At 47.2% G+C, this 26,719-nt stretch overlaps 1 protein-coding gene across 1 annotated transcript in view; it reads right to left on the bottom strand.

The window, feature by feature from the left end:
* Nucleotides 1-26,719, bottom strand: part of DUSP13A (dual specificity phosphatase 13A) — a 47,996-nt gene that overhangs the window by 20,145 nt on the left and 1,132 nt on the right. The gene's annotated exons all lie outside the window — the stretch shown is intronic.

The following is a 26,719-nucleotide window of genomic DNA, read 5'->3' as shown; positions in this document are numbered from 1 at the left end:
GGCAGTTTGAAAAACTAGGCCCCAAAGAGTATATACTGCAAAGAAAAAAAAAGAGATGCAAGATGGAATTGTCCTTGGGATATGTTGAATAAACAGGACATGCACACTTTAACAAACCAATAATTTCAGCGCCAGGGTCTGCCACACGACTGGCAATTAATCTGTCCCTGCACAAACTGGCTCTACAGAGACAAGATGTCGTTCTCATCCACCGATTCCTCGCCCTCTTCAGTGTTGTCCTCATCCTCACAGAGTATTAGTTCATCCCCGCTGGAATCCACCACCACAGGTCCCTCTGTACTTTCTGGAGGCTGGTCTCCCTGGAAGAATTGATAAGTCATTTTGCTGAACATCATCTTCTCCACATTTTGTGGAAGCAACCTCCTACGCCTTTTGCTGACAAGGTTCCCGGCTGTACTACTGGAGGGGGGGCAACTTAGGTAAAATAGAGCCAGTTTGTACAGGCGCCTCCAAGTTTCCTCTTTTTCCTGCCAGTACAGTTATGGACTGTCTGACATGCCTACTTGGATGCTGTCACCAATGTAATACTCCACCATTCTTTCAATGGTGACAGTATCATATGCAGTGACAGTAGACATGTCAGAAATTGTTAGCAGGTCTTTCAGTCCGGACCAGATGTCCAAACTGGCCCTTGACTTATGACACAGGCGCACGCTTGGCGCTGCTACTTTGTTGATGCATGTGCGGCTACAGCGCACACAAACAGATGCACTAGGGGGGAGCACCCCTGATGGACAGAGCACCCCTGATGGACAGAGCACCCCCTGGACAACACTACTTTGTTGATGCACGTGTGGCTACTGTGCACAGAAGTCACAAACAGGCACTTTGGGGATTACACTACCCTTCAACAGACAAGCCAGCTGGCCCTTTACCAATGACACAGGTGCACGCTTGGCGCTGCTACTTTGTTGATGCACGTGCAGCTACTGCGCACACAATTCACAAACACAGAAAAAAAATGTTTTAAATTTTTTTTGGAGCGCACATTGGGGGTTACACCACACTTCAACAACAAGCCAGCCGGCCCTTTACTTATGACACAGGCGCACGCTTGGTGCCGCTACTTTGTTGATGCACGTGTGGCTACTGCGCACACAATTCACAAACACAGAAAAAAAGAATTGTTTTTTTTGCACTTGGGGGGTGCACCCCTGATGGACAGATCACCCCCTGGACAACACTACAGCACCCCTTTAGGACTACAGCCTTTATGGGACACTGCACAACACAGCCCAGCCAAGCCCCTATGGACTTTGGAGTGGACACAGCCCCTATGGACAACTGACTGCACAACATAGCCCAGCCAGTCCCTATGGACAACAGCAGCACAACACAGCCCAGCCAGCCCAAACTCCCACCCTCCCTCTTCACTGTCCACAGCCGGAGTGAAAAATGGCACCGATGCGGGGAACTTTTATAGAAGCCAAAACCCGCGAGATCTGACAGCGGGATGATGACGTTTTGCCAAGATATCAGTTCCGAGTCAGGCGGGAAAACCCGAGCCGGACTCGGTTCCCGGCTCGGATCGGGGGGGGGTTCGGATTTCATAAATCCAAACCCGCTCATCCCTAGTAGAAATTAATACAGCCATGTATATCAGACCAAAATCACTATGGCCATCACCGTGGCTGCTCTGGCTTTTTCTTATTTTCCATGTGAAAGATCAGAAGTAGATGTTATCTCGCAAAATCACGTGCTAATAGCAACATGGAGCCTAACAACATATTTTTATCATAGAACAAAAATCCAGCAGATAGACAAGCACTTATTTTACCACTTATTGCATAATATAACATGATTATAACTCTTTATTTAGCTGTACAGACATACAGGACTGCTTACGAGTACTACTAAGATAAGAAATTGTCATACATTTGAAATTATATTGCTCTGAATGGAGACACAGAGAAACATCACGCATGTATAGTACTTACTGGAGCGGTATTAGGTGCATGTTTGTGCACACTGGGCACAAACATAAGCCAGCATCTACAATACATGTAATCCTACATTTCACATTTGCCTACTTTTGAACACTAATTTTAGGAAGATTATATTTGGTAGTAGAATGAGCTGCGTGAAGCACTGTAAAGGGGGCGTGTCATGCTCCACTCAAAGGGTGTGCCTTGCTCCACTTATGGGCGTATTTATGCTTAAATGCTTGTTTCGAGATATTTCTATATAACATTAGAAACAATATATTTGGGAAAATGTTCAAGTATTGATACTAACATTGCTGCCTGCAGTGACGGGCTGGGCCGAGGGACAGGGTGCCATCTGCCCCCCGGGCCAGTCCCTACAGTGCCACCCTCCACTCTCTGATCGGCAGCTCTAGATTACAGCTTCTGCGCAGTGTGCATGCGCAGAAGCTTACCTAAAAGTAGAGAAAAAAAATGTCCGATGGGGGAGCTGCTGCGCATGCCCAGCCGCAGCAGCTCCTCCCACAAGCCTTTGTGGAGCCTGTCAGTTTCCACTGATGGCTCCTCCTCCAGGACCTCCACGGCTCAGCCAGGACAATCTCTGTGCTGCAACAACAGGCAGCCTGTTGGCGGCGGCTGCAGGGGGAGGAGGGAGGTTGGAGCTGACTCTGAGGACACAGGGCTGGGGGGGAGGTTGGAGCTGAGGACAGGACTGGGGAGGAGGTTGGAGCCAAGGACATAGGGCCGGAGGGTTGGTTGGAGCTGAGGACACAGGGCTGGGGGGGAGGTTGGAGCTGAGGACACAGGGCTGGGGGGGAGGTTGGAGCTATGGACATAGGGCTGGGGGGAAGGTTGGAGCTGAGGACAGGGCTGGGGAGGAGGTTGGAGCTGAGGACACAGGGCTGGGGGGGAGGTTGGAGATGATGACATACGGATGGGGGGGAGGTTGGAGCTGAGGACACAGGGCTGGGAGGAAGGTTGGAGCTGAGGACACAGGGCTGGGGGGGGAGGTTGGAGCTGATGACATACAGATGGGGGGGAGGTTGGAGCTGACGACACAGGGCTGGGGTTACATGGGCTGGAGAACGTGGCAGAGAGAAGCACTGGGGCTGAGAGATGCACACTGGGTCTGGGGAAATGGGGCTGAGATGCACACTGGGTCTGGGGGAAAAGGGTGGAGAGATGGACATTGAGTCTGGGGCAATGGGGCTGAGAGTTGCACACTGGGTTTGGGGGAGTGGGGCTGAGAGACGTACACTGGGTCTGGGGGAATGGGGCAGAGACACACTGGGGCTAGGGAATGTGGCTTACCACTGTTTGTTAAATACTGAATGGAGACCATAACCTCTTTAGTAAGTGCTAAAGGTATTTAGTTTCATTGTTTATTGTCTCTTTTTTCTGAGAAATATCCACCATTTTATTTTCCTCTTATAATGTTTTATTTATTTAAGTGTATGTATTGAAGCTAACATCCCTATTTGAGTCATTGATTAGGACACTCATTGTTCAATTGTGCTAGTCGGCCTGCGCGTGAGATCTCGCAATCTCTATTTAAGGATGAACCGTTGTTTATGGTCTAGTGCTCTGGACTTGCCCCCAGGCTAAAAGTTGCCAGCCAGCCCCTGGCTGCCTGCAATACTATCTTGTTTGCAACTATTCACTGTGATATTTATTTTCTTCTCTATAAGCACAATATCAGTGGCAAACACAGGATTTTTAGGGGGGGTTCCAAATCTCTCTCTCTATATACAGACACACACATATATATATATATATATATATATATGTATATATACACACTTTGTATATATATATATATATATATATATATATGAGATACACCCCCATTTTTAGTTATGTTTATATATATATATATATGTGAGATACACTCCCATTTTTAGTTATGTGTATCTGTCTGTATTGTTACTCTTATGCAGTGCCCCTAATGCTGTGCCCCCAGTAGTTTTGTCCCATATGCATGGCCCCCTAAAGTGGCCTCCTTAAGTAGTGTCCCTTATGCAGTGCCCCTACTGCTGTGCCCCCAGTAGTTTTGTCCCATATGCATGGCCCCCTAAAGTGGCCCCCTTAAGTAGTGTCCCTTATGCATGGCCCCCTAAACTAGTGCCCATTATACATTCCCCCCCCCCTCCGCCCAGTACTTACCTCACCACCACGCTGTCTCCCGCTTCGCCGCTGCTTTGGCTGGATCAGACTCTTCACATCGCGCGGGTGACGTCATGACGTCACCCACGCAGTGCATCACTGGGAACGCTGGCCTCTGAAGCGATCGGAGGCTTCTTTAGCCTCCGGTCTCTTCAGAGGCCAGTGTTCACAGTGCAGGGAGCCACAGAGGTCGGAGATGGAGCGCTGTCTCCGTCTCTGATAAAAAGAATTTTGGATCATCAGGGGGGGGTTTCTGGGTACTCAGAAACCCCCCCTGCGTGCGCGGGTGCAATATACATGATAAATGTGATGCCTATGCAATGAATTCCAAATGCAATTTGACCTTGCGTGAATTCAACCCTAAGGGCCAAATGTAATAGGTAGTCTGTTTTGGTAAATTGCGAGTTTGGTGCTAAACTCGCAATTTTTCACAACTCTCCAATGTAATAGGGTGTCTGTTCACTAAAACTCGCATTTTTCAGAGTTACTAAAACTCTCCATTCTCAAACTCGCATCCAGATGTTTTCACATTGAAAACAATCAACTCGCCCAATGTAATAGAGTGTCTGTTTCAGACTCGCAAAAAAAAGATTACCAAAAGTCCCCAAATAATAGACCTGCTTCAGGCTAGCGAGTACATCCTGAGCAGGTCAGATTACCACAGAAACATGCACATATCCATGAGATATGTACATGTTTATGTTAAATGTTATAAAATAAAAAAAATTACGTGCACCCCCTCCGCAAAAGCATAACCAGCCCCAGGCTTTATAAAGCCTGTTCTGGTTCTAAAAATACAGGGGCCAAAATGCGTAGGGAGCCCCTGTATATTAAGAACCAGCACAGGGCTTTGTTGAGCTGGTCTTGGTTCTGGAAAATCAGGGGAAAAAACGAGTAGGGGTCCCCTGAAAATTCCTGAACCAGCACCGAACTCTTTCTAGCAGGGGGATAATGCCACAGCCAGGGAAAACCTTTCACCGGTTTCCCCGGCCAAAGCATTATGCCTGACTGCTAGTCAGTCCAGACCGGGGATCCCTGGGGAGTTGGGTCCCCCCCCAATAAAGGGGTACCCCTCTCCAGGGCACCCCAGGCCTAGACTGATAGCCCGGGGCTATCCCCGGCACCCTAGGGCGGTGGGTGCCGGGTTGATAGTGTAAAGTGAAAGTGTAAAATTAAATTTACCATATTGTCTTTATTTGTAGAACCACAAGTACCAGCAAGACTCCCCTGCATGCTGGTATTTTGAGAACCACAAATACCAGCATGCGGGGCATTACGGGCCCGCTGGCACTTGTAGTTCTACAACTAAAGAAATATGTAAATAAACAAACTTACACCGTGAAAGTATAATTTTAATAAAACATACATGCACACTCACACTCACACATACTCACCTAGTATCCGAAGTAATCCATAGGGGTGTACCTGAAAAAAAAAATCCATACTCACCTCTCCTATGCGTAGATCACGTCCTCTTCTCCAAGTAGGCAATCCAGGGGTTAAAATACAAAAACGAAAAAAAACCGATCCATGCGGACTGAGCAAAGGTATGTGTGTACACATACCTTTGCTCCGCGTAAATGACCGGGGCACACGTGTGCCCCGTCAGTGCAGTGGCCGCCAGCCAATCAGGGAGCATCTCCGTCGGAGCAGCTCCCTGATTAGCTGAATGCGGCCAGCCTCTGTCTCTCATAGCCGTCTATGGTGAGAAATCCCCATAGCCCGTCTATGGTGAGAGCCGCTACATAGTAACCGCAAGATTAATTGATGTTAATCTTGTGGTTACATCAATGATACAATGTCGCGACATTGTATCATTGATGTAACCACAAGATTTTTTTTTTAACACACACAGAAGCCATCACGGATCTCACTGATCTGTGATGGCTTCTCTAAAACTCACACCTTTTAATGCTACTCGCATTAAAAGGTGTCAGTTTACATAGTCCTAAACTCGCAAATGCAGTAGCCTCGAGTTGAAAAGTTCGCAGGCTATTGAATTTGCGAGTTTCTGTACAAACTCGCACTTTCTAAAAGTGCGAGAAAGTGCGAGTTTGTACTGTTACTAAAACTGACTACCTATTACATTTGGCCCTAAGTCTTTATATAATATATATCTTGCCGGGTCGACCGAGAATTGAATTGCTAAGTATGTGTTTTGGTGTATTAGATGTTATTTCATTGTGAACATTGGAGTGCCTGTAACTTGTTTGCCCTATCTATATTTATTGGCAGTGCTGTTTTCAATATCTTTATAGTATCCACCACATCATTACTCTAAGCAGAGAATTTGCAGGTCTGTAGGGAGGGGACGGGCTAAGATGGCATGAATTGCGTCATTTACCCCGCACCTCCTCATGGTCCTGCGAATTGCGACCATTTTCAGTGAATGGGTGGGGCCTAATGACATCTACAGTCCGCACTGGCCCCTGAAGCTGTCAGCAGCATCTCCTCTCCAGGCTGCTTATTACTAGCGAAGTGGGCAGAATGCAGTATATCTGCCTACTCTTCCAGGGGTGCGGGGGCTATCCGAAAAATTGGAACCCTCTTGCAATTGCAGAGGGAGTAGGCAAGTATGTATTATAGCATAAAAGAAATGGGGAGAGCGCTGGACAGAGGTATAATATTTAACAATCACTTACGAAAAACATAAATATAAGAAATTACAATATAATTAACACTAATAAAAATAAAATTAATATAAATCCAGGACCCGTCAGATCAATTAATGCTAAAATGTTAATTAGGAGGCACCTCAGTCAGGTACAAAAAAAACAAACAATAATTGCAGATAAACATAGATAGGAGCTAGTGTTAGTAAAATCAGGATTAGCTGAAAAGCATCTTATGCACTTCCAAAAACCACATACAGCCAGAAGCGTTAGTAGATTGCAGTTAGGTATATGGCAAAGTCCTGCATAAGTGATTAAACTCCAGCTGGTTAATAAGCAATAATGTCTCAAGAAGACAAGCCAGGGAAAGCCAGGGCACCTATGTAAATATTAGACAGCGGTAACCTTGTGCGGGGACCGCCTATCACCTGTGTTATACAGAGCTACAATGGGGAGCCTCTGAAGCAATTGATACTCCCTGGGCAGACAGTGTCTTCAGTCGGTATTCACTATTTGTGTAAGATATCCCATGGATCATACAATAAAGGTTCAACCAGACTCCTACCCCGTGTCCTCTTCAGCCTCCTGTGTCCCTTCCAGCCTCATGCTCCGTGTCACCTCCAGCCCTTTGTGTCTCTCCAGCCTCGTGCCCCATCACCTCCAGCCCTGTCTTTCCAACCTTGTGCCCCGTGTCACCTCCAGCCCTATGTTTTTTCAGCGACATGCCCCATGTCACTCAAGCCTTGTACCACCTGTGTCTTTCTTGCTGCATACCCGTGTCACTCTAGCCTTGCACCCAAGCCTCCTGCTTATTGTGTCTCCTCCAGCCTCCCGCCCAGTGTCACTCCAGCCCCGTGTCACCTTCTGCCCCGTGTCTATCCAGCCACATGCCCATGTCACTCAAGTCTCGTGCCCCATGTCAGCTCAAGAATCCAGTCTCTCCAGCATCCTTCCTCTGTGTTACTTACAGTCTCGTGCTCCCTGTGTCACTCCAACTTTCGGCCCTGTCTCTCCAGACTCCTGCTCCGTGTCCTTATGTCCACCTCCTGCCTGTTAGAGTCTGTGTTTGTTGTGGACCCGGGGTGGTAATAGGAGTAAACACTGGAACAGGTTTAAACTGAAAAGTAGGATACTTAATGTGAATGTTGATAATAAACATGAACAAAAAGGTAAACTAAAGTCCAGTAATAACAAACTAAGAAATGTAGTAGGAGGAAACTGTAGTGAGTGGGAATAAACAAATGTAAAGCACGGTGACAGAGATGAATAAGGTGAATCCAAATAGACTGTAAACGTGAAATGGATATCCGGGTATGCAGAGTAATGGCTGAGAGGGATATCCGGAAATGCTGTGAGGATGGCTGAAAGGAGAACTGGAAATGCTGTGACGGTGGCTGAAGGGAAAATCCTGTATTGCTGTGATGATGGCTGAAAGGAGAATCAGCTAATGCTGTGATGATGGCTGTACAGGAATGGGTTAACTGCGGATACAAGTTCAGGCAGGAGTGGGTCTGGTGGAAGGTGCAGGGCGATCTCCAGCAGAGTTCAAGGCAAGGCAAGGCAGAGTGGTGCAGGCTGCAGGGAGCTGAAGGCAGACAAGGAGCTAGGACAAGCACCGGAGCACAGGTCTCAGGTTTAGGAGCGCAGGAACTCTCTCTCAACTGACACTGTAAAACACGTTGCTCTGGCAACTACAGGGCGCTCCAAACACCCAGCAACAGATTGTGATAGGCCAGAGAGAGCAGGTGACCCACAGATGCTATGTCACATGGCCAAAGACAACATGATGGCGCGCAGAAAGCCGTGATGCGGAGACCCCACTAGTCTTACCCGTCAGGACGGCCCAACGCTGGCACACCTCTGCGCACATGCAATGCCAATCTCCACATGCCAGCTCCCCCGCCAGAAGGACCGCGCCACAGTGCCCTCTCCGGTAAGGACTGCAAACCTCCACTCCGCGAAACCTGGGTCGTGACAGTAGCCCCCTCCTTATGGGTGGCCTCCGGACACTTTCTAGGCTTTTTGGGATGATCCACATGAAATTTGCTGATGAGTTTGGGAGCGTGGACATCCTCAGCTCTAGTCCAACAACGCTCCTCCAGACCATAGCCTCTCCAATCAAGCAGGTATTGCAAATGACCATGGTGGATACGAGAATCCAGAATCTGAGACACCTCAAATTCCACTCCCTTTTCAGTTAGGACCCTTGGGGGAACAGGTAGAACACTGAGGAATTTATTGAGAAGTAGTGGCTTGAGCAAAGATATATGAAAGGAAATGGGAATCTTTATCCAACCTTGTGGCCCCTGTGTCACCTCCGGCCCTATGTTTTTCCAGCGACATGCTCCGTGTCACTCAAGCCTTGTGCCACCTGTGTCACCTCCAGCCACCTGTGTCTTTCCTGCTGCATACCCGTGTCACTCTAGCCTTGCACCCCGTGTCACCACAGCCTCCTGCTTATTGTGTCCCATCCAGCCTCCCACCCATTGTCACTCCAACTCCGTGTCACCTTCTGCCCCATGTCTATCCAGCCACATACCCATGTCACTCAAGTCTCGTGCCCCATGTCAGCTCAAGCATCCTGTCTCTCCATCCTTCCTGTGTTACTTACAGTCTCATGCTCCCTGTGTAACTCCGACCTCGTGCCCTGTCTCTCCAGCCTCCTGCTCCGTGTCCTTATTTCCACCTCCTGCCTGTTAGACTCTGTGTTTGTTGTGGACTTGGGGTGGTAACAGGAGTAAACACTGGAACAGGTTTAAACTGAAAAGTAGGTTGTTTAAAGTGAATGTTGGTACAAATGAACAATAAAGTAAACTAATGTCCAGTAATAACAAACTAATAAATATAGCAGGAGGAAACTGAAGTGAGTGGGAATAAACAAATGTCCAGCACAGTGACAGAGATGAATAAGGTGAATCCAGATAGACTGTAAAGGTAAAATGGATATCTGGGTATGCAGAGTAATGGCTGAGAGGGATATACCCGGAAATGCTGTGATGATGGCTGAAAGGAGATTGCTGTGATGGCGGCTGAAGGGAACATCCTCTATTGCTGTGATGATGGCTGAAAGGAGAATCTGGTAATGCTGTGATGATGACTGTACAGGAATGGGTTAACTGTGGAGACAGGTTCAGGCAGGAGTGGGTCTGGTGGAAGGTGCAGGATGATCTCCAGCAGAGTGCAAGGCAAGGCAGAGTGGTGCAGACTGCAGGGAGCTGAAGGCAGACAAGGAGCTAGGGCAAGCACCGGAGCTCAGGTTCAGGAGCGCAGGAACTCTCTCTCACAGCTGACGCTGTGAAACATGTTGCTCTGGCAACTACAGGGCGCTCCAAACACCCTTAAGTACCCAGCAAGAGAACGTGATAGGCCAGAGAGAGCAGGTGACCCACAGATGATTGGCCTTTTATGTCACATGGCCAAAGACAACATGGTGGTGCCCAGATAGCCGTGATGCGGAGACCCTACTAGTCTTACCCCTGTCAGGATGGCCCAATGCTGGCCGACCTCTGCGCACACGGAATGCCAACCTCTCCCTGCTTATGGGTGGCCTCCAGACACTTTGTAGGCTTTTCGGGATGATCCACATGAAATTTGCTGAGGAGCTTGGGAGTGTGGACATCCTCAGCTCTAGTCCAACAACGCTCCTCCAGACCATAGCCTCTCCAATCAAGCAGGTATTACAAATGACCATGGCAGATACGAGAATCCAGAATCTGAGACACCTCAAATTCCACTCCCTTTTCAGTTTGGACCCTGGGGGGGAACAGGGAGAACACTGAGGAATTTATTGAGAAGTAGTGGCTTGAGCAAAGATATATGAAAGTAATTGGGAATCTTTAAATAAAACGGGAGCTGAAGACGATAAGAGACTGGATTGATTACCTCTGTAATGGAGTATGAAATAAACCGCGGAGCGAACCTCATGGACGATACCCTGAGGTGAAGATTGTGGGTATAAAGCCATACTTGATTCTCGACCAGCATCTGAGGAACTTTTCTTTGCTTCCTATCTTCCTGATCTTTGTACCGCATGGAGGTTTTAACAAGAGCAGCCCGCACTTGAGACCAAAGTGAAGCAAAGTTCTGTACAATGGCATCCACAGCTGGCACATCGAAGATGGGCAAACTACGAAACTCAGGGACCATAGGATGAAGTCCATACACAATGTAGAAAGGAGTTTGGTTAGTAAAAGAATGATAAGATGCGTTGTGTGCAAATTCGTCCCAGGGAAGGGATTCAGACCAGTTGACCTAGGATGAAGACATAAAGATTCTCATAAAGGTCTCAAGATCCTGATTCACCCTCTCGGTGGACCCATTACAATGAGGGTGATAGGCCGTGGAGAAGTTATGTTCACTTGTCATGGTGCGAGTGCGTTGGTATGTGTAGGTACGATTGGGGTCACATTAATGGACTCCTTATGGGGTGGAGTGATTGGGTGGTCCTAGGTAAGTGGTAGTATGTGGGTGTGTTCCTGTTTAATGGGACCTGTCCTTACGGACATAGCCCGTTAGACTCACACCCGTATGACCCCAATCGTACCTACACATACCAACGCACTCGCACCGTGACACTCAAACAGCGATCCACAAACGGACCCCACATCCCACCCAACCATTTCAGCGTTCACCAAACATTACCATACTACCACACAGAACTGCTGGGCAGCATACATCACAGGCACCCACACGATGACGAACCTCGACACACAACCACCCCCACAACAACACACATGGGACACCAGAGCACTGAGCCCCCCCTATACCCGTACCCCAACCCTCACCACAAATATTTTTATGAGCCAACACCGGGCTCAACGCCAACACTTCCCCCAGTTTCATACCCCACCGCACACACACCCAGTATAACGACTCTCCCATCGGGCTGTTAATCACACATCATGGTCGCATCCCCCTACATCTGCTGCATTAACTCTCATCACGGTAACCACTTCACTTCTATCACAATGTGTCTGCCCAAGCAACTCCTAGAAGAGCTTGACTCACGAGATCGTGCACAGGGACTTCCCCTCCACTCAGGCACATATCGCGCTACACATGTTCATAAATGTGACACACCAACCACACAATTTTTAGTTTAAGTTGAGTTTAATCCATGCCACAAGACCATACACGGGAACTCCCCTGCACATAGGCGTTAATCGTGCAATACACTCCACACATAACGCCCGGGGTAACTCTATACCCGATGTAGAGGGCGGTACCATGGCAACCAGCATCAACACCGGGATCCCCCCGATAGGCAGCACCAAACCACGTGACTCTACGACACAGGGGTTTACTTGGACATACACGCCACCCGGCGCGTCACACATCCCCGGGTCACATGACCTATCAGACCCTCACACAATAGGTCCAAGCACTCACGTGGACCGATGACGTCAGAGGGGAACCCGACGTTACCACGACAACGCTCACCTCCCCGCAAGCCCAGCCACTACCACGTGGAGGTAACTCCGCGCCTACACACAACCAGGTCACGCTCACAGCAGAAGCACAGTACTCAATGATTAACCATTACAAATGTCAATCACCGACACTGCCCCCATCCTACCAACTGCGTCCTACCCAGATCAGCCCCACTGGCTCCGATAGGTCACACAACTTAATGGATACGCCCACACACCCACCCTCCACCTATATAGCACCTTTCAGTCCACCACTCAGTAACTCCTTGATAAAGGCCTCAGGCCAAAACGCGTTGGAGAACAACCCCCCCCACACACCACTGCTGCATCACCACACAATTGGTGACAATCACCACCCCACCAAAGGTGGGACAGAACTTTACGCATCACCCCAACCCTCGGAAGTGACGAGCGCCCATCCAGACAACACCCTGTGGGCCTGCAGGGTACCACCAACCACTGGAAGCACACCGGAGAACACACCTACTGTGCACCAACCAGGGACAGCAAACCTACCAGTAGGTAACAACGCAACAGTGCGGGACGCCGCCATTATCACTGTACGGGACTTCCTTGACAACACACACATCCTGGTCCGCTAAGACTGAGACCATAGGTCCAGCAAAGGGGACGTGCAGAAGGGCCGCAGGGCAAGGAGCCCCCTAAAAGGGCCCACCAACTCCCTGACCAGGATCTACAGGAACCACCTACTCATCCCCAACCCATCCCACGAATCCACCTGGGGAGCATTGTGCCTCATCAATAAACAGGTTGGATTCAAATCACTTACAGTGTCTGGCTCATCATTTGTGTATCACCCATCTACCTACACCAAGTTACACACCGACACACGACACCCCAATAACATACCTCCCATCCTTTTCCCCCCCTTTTTTGATTTCCCCTATTCCACATTATTCCCCCTCCCTCCCCCAAACACACACTAAGGAGCGCACGTGTACCCCCTTCCTAAAGATGTCAATAATATACTGTTGCACTGTGTTATAATGGAAGAAATGAAATGCAATATTCATAGAAGAGTTCTGAACAACAAATAAGGAAATGGAGACCAAAGTCTTTTAGTCTTGCAGGCCTATAACAAGACACCTGAATAATGGTGAACAATGTGGCATGTAGCCAATTATATGATGAAATAAAGTCTTGCTCTAGTTTGACTGCCAGAACTGAAGCAGAGAGATCCTTGATAAATGGTTTGGCTTTGGCCAATTTGCTGAAATGAGGCAATGATGTCTTGCTTTAGCTGGAAAGCCAGAATTGAATCAGAGAGATCCTTGATGAATGATTTGGCCACTTTGCTGGAATAAGGTAATGATGTCTTGCTCTAGCTGAACTGCCAGAGTTGAAGCAGATAAATCCTTGCTGAATGGTTTGGCTTTGGCCACTTTGCTGAAGTGAGGTAATGATGTCTTGCTTTAGCTGTACTGCATTCTCAGCTGAGACCCAGGAAACTGACACACTGCAGGAGAATTGGACAACCATGGAGCAGGAAAAACAGGCAAGTACATAGGAGTGAACTCATGGCTGGGATCCAGAAGTCTGACACACTGCAGGTGAACTGGAAGACCACAAAGCTGGAATGCAGACAATTGTGCTGGAGAGAGTTCACAACTGGGACCCCAGGAAACTGATATACCGCAGGAGCTCCGGAGAATCACAGAGCTGGCATGCAGACAAGTATGCAACTGGTAACATTGGCTGGAGCCCGGCAGGATTCACAGCAGCAGAGAGTCTTGAATGGCTGGAGACCACGGAGCACACACTGGCCTCTGGATAGCTCACTGACAAAACGCTATAATCAGCAATGTGGTAAAAGTTCAGAACATACAAATAGCAGAGAAAGCCAATCCCCTAACACTAGGAAGGCACACGTGACTTTCCTCGTTTGCTTGATTGCCCGGCAACAGGAGGTAACACCTTAGTAACAAGCAAGCTGCGATGCAGCTTGTAACAGGAACTTAGCGCCCTCTAGGAGGTACCACCATTCCTCTAAAGCCAGCTTGACAGCTAAAAGCTCCTGCTCGCCTATGGCATAGTTTCTTTCAGCAGGGGAGAACTTCTTTAAAAATAAACTACACGGATGAATCCGGTAATCCTCGAAGCGCTGAGACAGGACAGCTCCCACTGCTTCAGACGAAGCATCCAACTCCAATAAAAATGGCCTATTGACATCCAGGTGTCTCAAAACGGGAGCTGTGATAAAGGCTTGCTTGAGAAGTTGAAAGGCTGTCTCCGCCTCAGGGGGCCATAGAGCAGGATTGGCACCATTACAAGTTAAGGCCGTGATGGGAGCCACCAAGGAGGAGAATCCCTTAATAAAATGTTGATAATAATTGGAGAAACCAAGAATATTCTGGATGACTTTCAAAGACGTGGGACGGGACCAATCCAAGATTGCTTGGACTTTCTTGGGGTCCTTTTCCAACCCTGAACCGGAAATTCTATATCCAAGAAATTGAATACTTGGTACACCAAACACACATTTCTCCAACTTAGAAATACAGACAAGACAAGACTTCTTTGACATGATTGTGGTGTTCCTCAGGAGAGGATGAAAAAATCTAAATGTCATCTAAATAGACAATTGAGACATATAAGAGATCCCTAAAGATCTCATTAACAAAATCTCGAAAAACAGCAGGTGCGTTACACAGGCTAAATGGCATGACCAAATATTCAAAATGACCGTCCTTTGTGTTGAATGTTGTTTTCCACTCATCACCTGCTCAGATACGGATGAGATTGTATGCACCTCGGAGATCTAACTTAAATATAGTGGATCCCTTGACCCTGTCATATAATTCGGTGATTAATGGTAGTGGGTATCTGTTCTTCACCGTGATATCATTCAGGCCTCTATAATCTATACAAGGTTTCAAGCCTCCATCTTTTTTAGAAACAAAGCAGGTGAAGTAGATGGTCGGATAAATCCCTTTTTTAAATTCTCTAGGATGTATTCCGCCATGGTGTCGGTTTCCGGTAAGGACAACGGATAGGTCCGACCACAGGGAGGCGTGTTCCCAGGTAACAAGTCGATGGGACAATCCTATTCCCTATGGGGAGGTAAAATGTTAGCTTGTATCTCGGAGAAAACCTTGGTAAAAATTTATATTCTTTAGGTATAAATAGAACCTCTAATGCCTGAATTTCTCTCACAGGTCGGATCTTCGGGAGGCAAGACCCTAGACATTTCTCACTCCATGACTGAACCTGCATATTACTCCAATCAATTTGGGGGTTGTGCTTACGCAGCCAGGGGTGTCCGAGTATAATCTCATGGGAAGCCTTGGTATGATTAAGAAGCTATGGTCAACATGAAGGACTACAATACAAACTAGAACAGGTTGAGGTCCCATTTGAAATAGGTTAAAAATTCAGTAGCGGATCTGATCGCTCCCAGAGCGGAGAAACCCAATCTAAGGCTGAGATGGACAATAAAGACACAATATAGGCCACTTTTTTTTTAGGAGTAGGGAAATTGGAGGGTTGTAAAGTAAAATGTACATCACACTGGTTGCGGAATCCACAACACAGTTTAGGATTACCATCAAACTTACCAGGTGTAGGTAAATACAAACGAGGAGGAACTCCAGAGGCAGATACCACAGAAGTGGAGACAGGAGTAACTGCAGGCATACTTGGAGTAGTTAGTGTAGCTGGTAAGGTATCCTGATGGAGTGCCATTTCTTGCACATATTGTGCTAATTGCTGTTGCATGGTTCCCAATCCTTCCAGACGAGAAGCCATGCCGTGAATTAAAGCTGTTCTGGACTCCTGTCCAGTAGCCGAATCCATTTGGCCAGTGCAAACTGTTAGTCTGTGGGTCTCATTCAGACCCGGTCACAAGCGCTGAGCGCTCGCAACCGTGTAGATGTTAAGGCCCTGCGCATGCGCAAGCCCCGGAGCGAGAATTTCTCTCGCTCCGGAGCTCACTACAAAAGGGGCGACTTGCCCCGTTTTGTAGGCAGGGCGGGGGGGGGTGGCTACACAAATGGAGGCGTTCAACGCCTGCCATTTTGTGGGCGGCCGCACTGACATCAGCAGTGATGTCAGTGGGGAGCTTCCTGCTCAATCAGAGCAGGAAGCTCCCTGGGGCTTACGGTTGCCGAGACCCAACCTTAGGGTCTCGTCGCAAGCCCAGATGGTCACAATGGTCTTGACCATCGCGACCATCAACCTGGTCGGTCGCTAAAGGTGTGGGTGGTTACCCACAGCTTAGCTAGCGACCAGGAGGCCGCACTAAAAAATACAAGCGGCCGCCCTCATTCAGAACGAGCGGTCGCTTCTTGCGACCGCCTCTGAATGGGGGCCTGTGTTTGTTGTGGACCCTGGGCCTAATTCAGATCCGCTCGCGAGCGTAGGACGTTCGCAAGCAGGTCGATGGTGCCCTAATGCGCACGACAGAGGGAGCTCCGTCGTGCGCATGCGCGAGTCCCGCATAGCGACAGCCAAGCTGTCGCTCCGGGTCTCGCACCAAAGGGGGCATGCTGTCGATGGTGACTGACAGCACGCCCCCTTTGGTGGGCGTGGCTGCCAGACGGAGGCGTTCCCATGGGAACGCCTACCGTCTGGGTCCGGCCCCACTGACATCACTAGTGATGTCAGTGGGAGTGATTTTGGCTCTGATAGAGCCAAAATCACTCCAGGGCTTGCGGCCACGAGACCCTACCGAAGGGTCTCGTCGCAAGCCCGATGGTCGCGATGGTCTTGACCATCGTGACCATCATCATGGACGCTCGCATAAGCTGTGGGTGGTAACCCACAGCTATGCGAGCGTCCAAGAGGCCGCTCCATTTTTAGGTAGGAGGGCCCTGATTCAGAGCGAGCGCTCTGGTCAGAGCATCCGGCTCTGAATCAGGCCCCCAGGGTGGTAACAGAGTAAACACCAGAACACGTTCAAACTGAAAAGTAGGTTGTTTAATGTGAATGATGCTAGACATGGACAATAAGGTAAACTAAAGTCCAGTAATAACAAACTAATAAATGTAGCAGGAGGAAACTGTAGTGAGTGGGAATAAATAAATGTCCAGCACGGTGACAGATATGAATAAGGTGAATCCAGATAGACTGTAAAGGTGAAATGGATATCTGGGTATGCTGGCTGAGAGGGATATCCGGAAATGCTGTGATGATGGCTGAAAGGAGAATCCGGAAATGCTAAGATGGTGGCTGAAGGGAAAATCCTGTATTGCTGTGATGATGGCTGAAAGGAGAATCAGGTAATGCTGTGATGATGGTTGTACAGGAATGGGTTAACTGCAGAGACAGGTTCAGGCAGGAGTGGGTCTGGTGGAAGGTGCAGGGCAATCTCCAGCAGAGTGCAAGGCAAAGGCAGACAAGGAGCTAGGGCAAGCACCGGAGCACAGGTCTCAGGAGCACAGGAACTCTCTCTCACAGCTGAAGCTGTGAAACACGTTGCACTGGCAACTACAGGACGCTCCAAACACCCTTAAGTACCCAGCAACAGAATGTGATAGGCCAGAGAGAGCAGGTGACCCACAGATGATTGGCCCGCTATGTCACATGGCCAAAGACAACATGGTGGCGCCCAGATAGCTGTGACGCGGAGATGCCACTAGTCTTACACATCAGGATGGCCCAACGTGGCAGACCTTTGCGCAAACGCAATGCCAATCTCCACATGCCAGCTCCCCCACCAGAAGGACCGCGCCACAGCACCCTCACCGGTAAGGACCGCAAACCTCCATGTGACAAAACCTGGGTTGTGACATTGCCTTTCCATCTCCACAATGTCATTCCAGCCCACCATGTGTCACTCTAGTCCCCCCGTGTCACTTCAGCTCCAGTCCCACACCCCATGCCACTACAGCTCCCTCCTGGGTCACTACAGCTCATGTCAATCCAGGTTCCCCATGTCACTCCAGCTTTCCCATGCCACTCCAGCCCTCCATGTGTCACTCCAGCTGCCCCCTGTGCTACTCCAGTTCTCCAATGTCACTCTACCTCCTGCATGCCACTCCACCTCTCCATGTGTCACTCCAGATGCCCCTTGTGTCACTTCAGCTTTCCCATGCCACTCCAGCCCTCCATGTATCACTCCAGCGCCCCCTCGTGTCACACCTACCCCAGCCTAAACTTATTTTCTTGGGCTTTTGCCTCTGCAGTGCTGCTCTTCTCTTTTCAGCTCCTCTGCCATTCTCTGCTGCCCACGAGTGGCGCAACATCCTGACGTTATGCACGCTGTGCAGCCGGGTCATGACTGAGGAGAAAGTCCTCCTCTTCACCTTTATGCCTGCATCCTGCTGTTTTCTGAAGTGCTGCAGACACTGGACAGCAGTTCCACAGCGGTAAGGTGGTTGGTTGGTACGATGTAGCAGCTACAAATTTCTTAATAGTACGCCATACTGGCCCATACCACCTTTCACTACTGGGCTTCTGCCATCAAATTCCACTGCTGCACGATCGGGTGGGGCTTGGGGCGGGACCCGGAGTGAAGTTGGACTGTCACTGTCTTTTAATTGAGACCCGAGTTGGAGCAGCTACAGGACCTGAGTGACGATGCAGCTACGGACATGAAGGACACATCTCAACAAGAGGCTGCTGCTGCAGGGGCAATGGCTGTGCTCTAATTGGCTCTCTGAGACAGTGAGAACCAATCAGGGCTAACAATGTGTCTGTTGCCTAGAAGCAGCCTGGGGGAGGGAGTAATGGACCAGGTCACATCTGAGGCACAGAGAAAGCCTTAAACGAACCCCCAGATGCACTGATCTGATTGTATTAAACTTTTTTTTTAAATCCTGAGAGCTGCACTGCCCCTGGCTCCTTCTTGGCTGCAGTACTCAGGACTTAAAAAAAGTTTAATATCAGCATACCATCGATTCCTCACCATTTGATGGTGGTGAACATTGGAACACCACCATCGAATGTCAAAACAGTACCATCAGAATAAAAACATTGATGGTCTGTAATCATTGACCATTGATGTCCATACCTACAGCCGAGGCTTCTAAGCAACGACAGCAGTCATTGTGACTGCAGAAAATCACTTTCTTTGCTCATCAAGTCCTTGGTGGTCCCCTGGCAGGTTGAGTTGACCTGTATAGAAGAATCTGGGATTTATGATTTACAATCCATGGCAGCAGAAGAGTAGACTGTGATCCAGAAGTCTCCCACAGGATGCCGGAGGGTAGGCAACTATGCCACATTTGAGATGTGGACTTGCAATTTGTTACTATAGTCTTACAGTATTGTGCAGTGGTTCCCAAACTGGGGTTCCTCGGGTTGGTGGTCCCGTACCAAATAAAATGATATTTAGTCAGTGTGATAGGGAAAACCAGTGCTAATGACTGCCAATCAAAAAATATGTGGACAAAAAGAAGCGCAGCCCTGTCAACCACCACATAACCTGACCTAATTTACTTCATTTAATTTTTGCTGAATTTTTCATATGGAAACTTTTGGCCCAGGGGTGCCGTGGAAAAAAATGCAGATACCCTAGGGCGCAGTGATTAGAAAAATGTTGGGAACCACTAGTATAGTGCATGTTTTTTCTTCAAATAAACTAAAGCCTAAAAGATTTGGAGTGCATAGTAATTACCCTCATACAAAAGTACCATGTTGTGTTTAATAGACTATTTTTTTTGTGGCTTTAACAAAAACTTCAATAAATGAAATGACTATGTGACGAAACATAACAAAGTGGCTTTGGATATATAGGTGCCTGTAAGCACAATAGCAATTTTCCAGTAAAATACATTTTGTTGTTGGTCTTCTCTCTTTATTGGAAGCATTTATATGAAGGCTGCATTCATGATACTCAAATATTGCAATGGGCTCCCCTTCTTTACTGAAACTGGATGGCTCCTTTCAACAGGAAACACTACACACGTAGGGATGGGACATATGTAACTGAGGAGCCTGATTCAGAGATGGACGCTAATGTGATTATCACGCGGAGCAAGTGATTGCCATTGCGCATGCATATAAGCCGCACTGCGCATGTGCAGCGATCACATGCAATTACAGATGCACATTGGAATCCATCGCAAAGTGAGTGACATGTTGTCAGTGTTTGGGGTGGTGACGGGGGGGGGGGGTCTGAAAAACTAAGGAGTGTCTGTCCATTTGAACGCCATTTCATGGGCATGAATAAATTAGCCCATGCGGTCTCTTATGCAGCTCTACATTTCAGAACTCCCAAGGCTATGGCAGGTCTAACCTGCCACAATGGTAAGATGACCACTGATGTGCATCGATGTTACCGATATTTACGCAGGTATGAGGCCTCACACGCAGGTAAGAAGGCATCAGTGGGCGTCTCTATGCTTGGGTAATCTTTGCAGACATTAGCATATTTTCACAGCTCCCACCTCTAGCTGTTACAATTGTCCCAGGTGCTGGAGCCCTCTGGGTGTGATCAGATGTGGACACAATGCCGATATTAATGCAGATTGAGCGAATGTTAGTTATTGCGCATGTGTGGAAATTGCGATTACGCTCACACAGAGGATTCATTCTTAAAGTGAGTGACGGGTAGTCAGCATTTGGGGGAGACACAGGCGCGTTGGACTGTTTAAACACTGGGCATCCATATATTAGCCACTGTGTTCTTGCTCACAGCAGGAGAGCCCTCTGTGTGTCTGGAGACCCGCTGTGTCTGTGACAGCTTAGACTTACTCAAACTTGCCTTGCTTTTCAGAGGAAATCCACGTTTTGCTTTCTACGCAGCCCCTGAGCAGGTGAAAAGGGAAAATCTTTATTTTAAGATAAAAATGTTGGGACCTCTGGTACACCCCTCCCAATTAATAATCACGCAATTGGAGGAGTTTAAAAAGCATAATTTGCCCAAAAAGTCATTTCAGTTTTCAGGTGAATTACTCTAAAAAGATCAATTATGAAATAAAAGATGTGAGACAGGTATTTGGGGTGTTTTATTGATGGAAGAGGGGTTTTTGAATTTGCTGATGGGAGCTAAAAGCATTTATTCTGACTTTTTACAAAGTTGTATAAAAATACTGCATAATCACTGTACAAGCATTTTTCTGTACCCCAAAATGATAATATGATAAAAAAAAAAAAACACTTGCTTTCATTGGAAAACCCCCCCAGATATTTTACACCTTTTAAGAAATGTTCAATACATTCCTTATGCCCAATGACGTCACTATGGGGGTGCGGGCCGCACCAGGTGTCATAAAAAAAACAGAATAAAACCAATAGAAATTAAAATAAAAATTTATTGTTTCTACATTAGATCATTAAATATGAATAACCGGCCGGTATACCCACAAATTTGCAAAAACCATCTCTAAAAGATTAGTTAAATAACACAATCAATCCAGATCTATATTCTCCTATTTTGATCAGTGGGAAGATGAGTATTTTGGATCCTTAACTCCCATGAAGCGCTTACACTTCCTTCACTTTAGAGATTAAATCAGTTCAAAACTCCAGCGGTGGTATATCAATTTTCAGCTTATGTTAGTGATGAAACAAGCAAGCAGTTATTTAGATGAAGCAAAGCAGCAGTGATCTCCAATGAAAGTGAAAAAAACTCATATTATACTATTACATAGACATGATTAGTTGAAGTCCATAGTGTTAGTAAGGCTCTAATGGATATATATATAAATATCAAGGATTTTGTTAGAATATTGTATAAACTTTGTTAGTTCTTGTTAGTAGTATTAGCAAGGTTCCAATCAGCGTACATGCATAACTAGCAGTGGAACTTTCAAATGCTGTGCGTAATCATCCACAAGCCAATATACATCTCAGAATATTTCATATGCAAGGAGGTTCAAGTCCTCTACTATATAAACAGTTCTCCTGGGAGATATGTAAATGGTATATACCAGCTGTTTTAAGAATAACACAGTCCTTAACACATTTCTCTGCCTCCTTTACGTTCAGCGGCTTCCTCAGAAGTGTGGATCTCTGTTCAAATTCACTCGGTTTTTATCGCAGGGACCGGCGCTATGCACATGCACCATAGACATGGATCCAAGCCTCATTTTGGAAAAGAGTCATATGATGGTCTCTAGGTAAGTTTATTGGTTACCTCCACTACAGATTCCTAGCTGGTCTTTCTTGGCATGGGTACCAGCCACCATGCGTTCCAGCGGAGTACTTTTGCGTGTCACTCGAGCTTGTTAACTTGCCTGTCATGGAATAAATAACAACCTGCATGCGTTCTAGCGGTACATTTCCACGTTCCCCTGCCCGGAAGGGATAGGGTAGTTATACATTTTTTTTTAGTTAGATGGTTTGTATTCAAAATCCAACTAATCATTTATACAAACAGCATTAAAAATACAAAATAATTTTTTAAAATAAAAAATATATAGAAAAACATGTAGAAGTTAAAAAATAAATAAGATGACTAAAAGAGGGGATATTTATGAATGTTATTAGATCACTTTACATACCATGTATTTCTGATTTTAACTTCCATATTTACTTAAATCTAGCTTAACAAGACCTTCCCTTTACAACACAAAATTATATTAATACTATAAAAGAGAGAGCAAATTAACCTATAGTGTTCCGATCTATCAAATACTAGAACGGTAAAGAAGTATGTAGGAAAAGCATCTAGATAGGGTGTCTGCATATGATTAGACATACGTACTAAACCCTTATATAAATACACATGTAGACTCCCAGACATTAATACAGATATACATTATAGACCATAGTTGTAATATAATTGTTATTATAAAAATATATATACATTTAAAATAAAGATAACGATATAATTGACATAACCTACAAGGAGTGTAGGGTAATAATATTTCATAGGACAGTATAGAATACATTGGGCAATCAGCCCTGGTCCAAAGGGGCATTTGGTAACCTGGACATAAGTTCCAAATTTTCCACATCTCCTACGCTACTTAATAAGATGATATATAGGTAATATATATAATTATCCACATCTCCTACACTTGTCTTATTTGGATAGTGTATAACAGAATTCTTATTAATATCAGTCCAAACCCTACAGACACCAGGATGGTAATAAACTCCTGATAGTAGAACCTATGTGTTAATGTTATACTTAATATAACATTAGCGCAAAACTCTTTTTGTTTGGATTTTGGGGTATCCAACTAGGTTGGTCATGGGTTTGAGCTTACACAGGCTCATAATTTGTTTTGCTGCTTTTTAAACTCACCTTCTATACCTTTCTGATTAGCGCTTGCTAAGTGTGTTTTTGTCAATTTAGAAGCTGGACGTCTGGCCTACCAAGGCTGATTGACTCGCGGCCTGGGAAAAGAGTGTCCTCTTGTCTTACCCTGGGGGTTAAAGGACCGACTTGAGGACAACCTAGGCTCAGAGGAAGTTGCTGATGGCAGAAAGGCAGATTTAGAGGCTGCCACGGTAGCCACAATCTTGTCTAATTCTTTGCCGAACAATCTGTCTCCAGAGAAGGGTTTGAGTGCCTGCTTGGATCCCAGGTCTACCTTCCAGGACCGTAGCCAAAGGACCCGGCATGCGACTACCAAAGCGGCAGAAACCTGAGAGGCAAGGAGCCCAGTATCCAACGCAGCTTTTCCCAAATAAAAGGCTGCTTCCTGAATATGGGAGATATAGGCCAGTTGTACCCTGGTAGCATCTGATTGCAGGCTCTCTTCCAGTGCCCCTGCCCATCCTTCGATAGCCTTAGCCACCCAGGCCGCAGCCACAGCTGACCTAGTGATAGCGCCAGAAAGTGAGTAGATTGACTTTAGACAAGTTTCTAGCTTTCTATCCGTGGTTTCCTTAAGGGAGGATGTAGACGGTAATGGCATCGTAGACTTTCTAACTAGGCGTGCCACATGCGATTCAACAGTGGGAGGACTTCCCACTTAATACACTCGCTAGTAGAGATAGGGTAAAAAGACGCTAGTCTCTTTTGGACCTGGAATCACTTGCCAGGAGTACCCCAAGCTTCTCCCATGAGCTCGGTGAGCTGTTCTGATTGAGGGAATTCAGCCTTAACTACCTTCTGACGTTTAAACAACTGGGTTTTAGGTTTAGGGGCTGGTTCATCATTCTCTATATTCAGGATTGAATTAACCACCCTCAGTAAAGCAGGAACATCCACTGTTGATTGACGGTGCTCCTCAACCGAGTTTGACTCGGAGAGAGAACCTTGTGCATCATCTGCCTCCTCAGATGATGCGTCCAAATCCGAAAGCTGGGTGGACTGAAAGGATAATACAGTCCGCCTATGTGCTTTGGTGGCTAATGGTCTGCCTGCCTGTACCTTTTGCTGAGAGGCGGCGGACGTTTGAGCCATAATCTGATGGGCATAAATATCCATCCAAGAAGACTGCATAAGGGATGCCGACATTGTAAGATGTAACAGCTGTGGGTACCCCATGGTAGGAGGCAGCATGGGAGTTGATAAATGATCCAATAGCTGCGTCATAACCTGGGATAATGAGGACACCCAGGGTGGCTCATATGGTTGGTAATGTGGACTGGTAAGTAAATCTATAACAATTAGTACACAAACCATTCTGTATAGAATCCTGAAGGGACAAGCCTGCAAGATAGGATTTGTATGTAATCAGCACTGGGGTCTCAGCCTCCTGTTTACCCTTAGAATCCAAATCTTTATAAAACTATGGGGCCCATTTATCAAAGTGTATCTGAGGTATAATCCACGAAAACACCCGTTTTCGGGGGTTTACCTCAAATATTAAGTATCCCCCGTATGTATTAAGGAGGGAACCCAGCAGATATCTCCAACCCCTGTTGTGATCTCTCCATTACCGCTGGCAGCCGCCACCCCATAGGTTTCTATAGGGGATGCGATGCTGCCAAATTTACCAATATCCGAAATGCGATGCATTCCTGATATTGGCACCTGCAATATTTGAAGATGCCGTTAGCCACTGTAGCCTATGGGCTACACCGCACATAATTAGCTGGCGGAGGGATCTGCTGTGCATGTGCAGTCTGTGGTGCCTGCGCATGCGCAGCAGCCCCTGCACTGGCCGGCAGCTCTTCGGAGACATCACAGGGACAGTATCCTTTCGGAGCCCCTGTCCCTGCGTGTCCCAGATGATACATCCGGCCGGTATGACCGCATTTTGCAATGCGATAATGGGTGTTACTGGCATGCCCTAATCGCGTTGCAAAAGTGATCATTGATAAATGGGGGCCATAAGCAGTAAATAGCACACAATAAGTGTAAAGCTAACAATGTAAAGTGACAGCCTTCACAAGTACAAGTAAATGTGAAGTACTATTGAACCCCTACACACCTGGCAGTTGAGGGTTAAGGAGAAAACAGCAGTGATAGGAATAACTGACAGTTAAAGTTTATCACCACAAAGCAGAGCTAGCGTAAGTCACATACAATGCAAATAAATATAATTACAATGGACTCTGAATCAACTAACCAATCACATAGGTTGGTAGGATTTGAGCACTGTATAACCTGGCCCCTGGGGAGACTGGGCCCAAACCTCCTGAGACCAGCACCTTCAGCAGAGCACTGAATAATGATTACTGAGTGTCGCGTACAGGGAGGAGGGTAGGAGGAGCAGCAGCCCAGAAGCGGGAAAACTCTTGATGAGGGATCGCCGTCTGGGCTGGGGGAAGGGCTGCCAGGGGAGCCTACCTCCCCTGTGCTGCATTAACCTCCGGGTACGCTGGCCTCGTAAAAAATGTCCGCCATCACAGTCTCCGGCACCAGTCTAACTTGCCCCGGTGGTTTAGTGGGGGAGCGGACGAACAGATCGCCCCACTGCAGCGCCCTCTGGCAGGTATCCACCGCTGGAGGTAAGGACTGCCACTTACCTGCATCTCCGCTGCCCGGCTGCAGTTCTGGGTCCCCAGTGGCGCAGCCAGCCAAGCCCCATTTGCGCCCGCCGAAATCACTGGACCAGTTACTGTTGTTGTGGCGCCGGCAGAGGTAGATGGAGCAGCAGCACAGGCGTCCATTAGGACATCTAGCGCTGTTTGCTCTAAAGTCAAATAAAATAAACTCATGAAATTAAAAGCTTGGGACTGCTAAAGTCACCGTTATCAAAGGTGCGACTGATCCTGTTCAGCACCAAACAGAAAACTGTCTGCCTGTGGCTGGTGGCGTGGTATATGTGGAGGAGGGCCGAGGCATCCTGGGAGCTAAAGCTTAACTGTTTGGTGCCTGGGTCACTCCAACCACACACACCCCATGGTATCCCTGTGGATCCCCCTATGGACTCTGCTGAAGAAAAAGCAATTTATGGGGCAATAAACAAGACCAGTCTTTTTGTCATGGGAAATACCGCTGCCAATGGGCCAGTGCTATATACTAGCCCTCCAGGCTAATATTTTCCAGATAGCCCCTGAACTAATCTAATTGCCATACTTGTTCTTGAAAGGAGAGCATACAGAGTCCAGTTTGCAAAGGGTCGGTGCGTTGCGTACAATCAAAGAGGAACTGTAATTGCTGCAGCAACCTGGTACCAACTATATACCCTAGCCTCTGTGCAAAAGTTGCTGATGAATCCAATCAATCAATGGAATTGTGGCACAGGAAGCAATGGTAACCTATGCTATGACAATGTACAGAAGCTTCAGAGTGGTATGGAGACTGGGATGTCAACAGACTGTA

Source organism: Taudactylus pleione, unplaced genomic scaffold, assembly GCF_031769625.1.
Source record: "Taudactylus pleione unplaced genomic scaffold, aTauple2 ptg000157l, whole genome shotgun sequence".
Classification (NCBI taxonomy): Eukaryota; Metazoa; Chordata; class Amphibia; order Anura; family Myobatrachidae; genus Taudactylus; species Taudactylus pleione.
The sequence above is the reverse complement of the archived record's forward strand: the minus strand, read 5'-3'. Positions and strand labels throughout refer to the sequence as shown.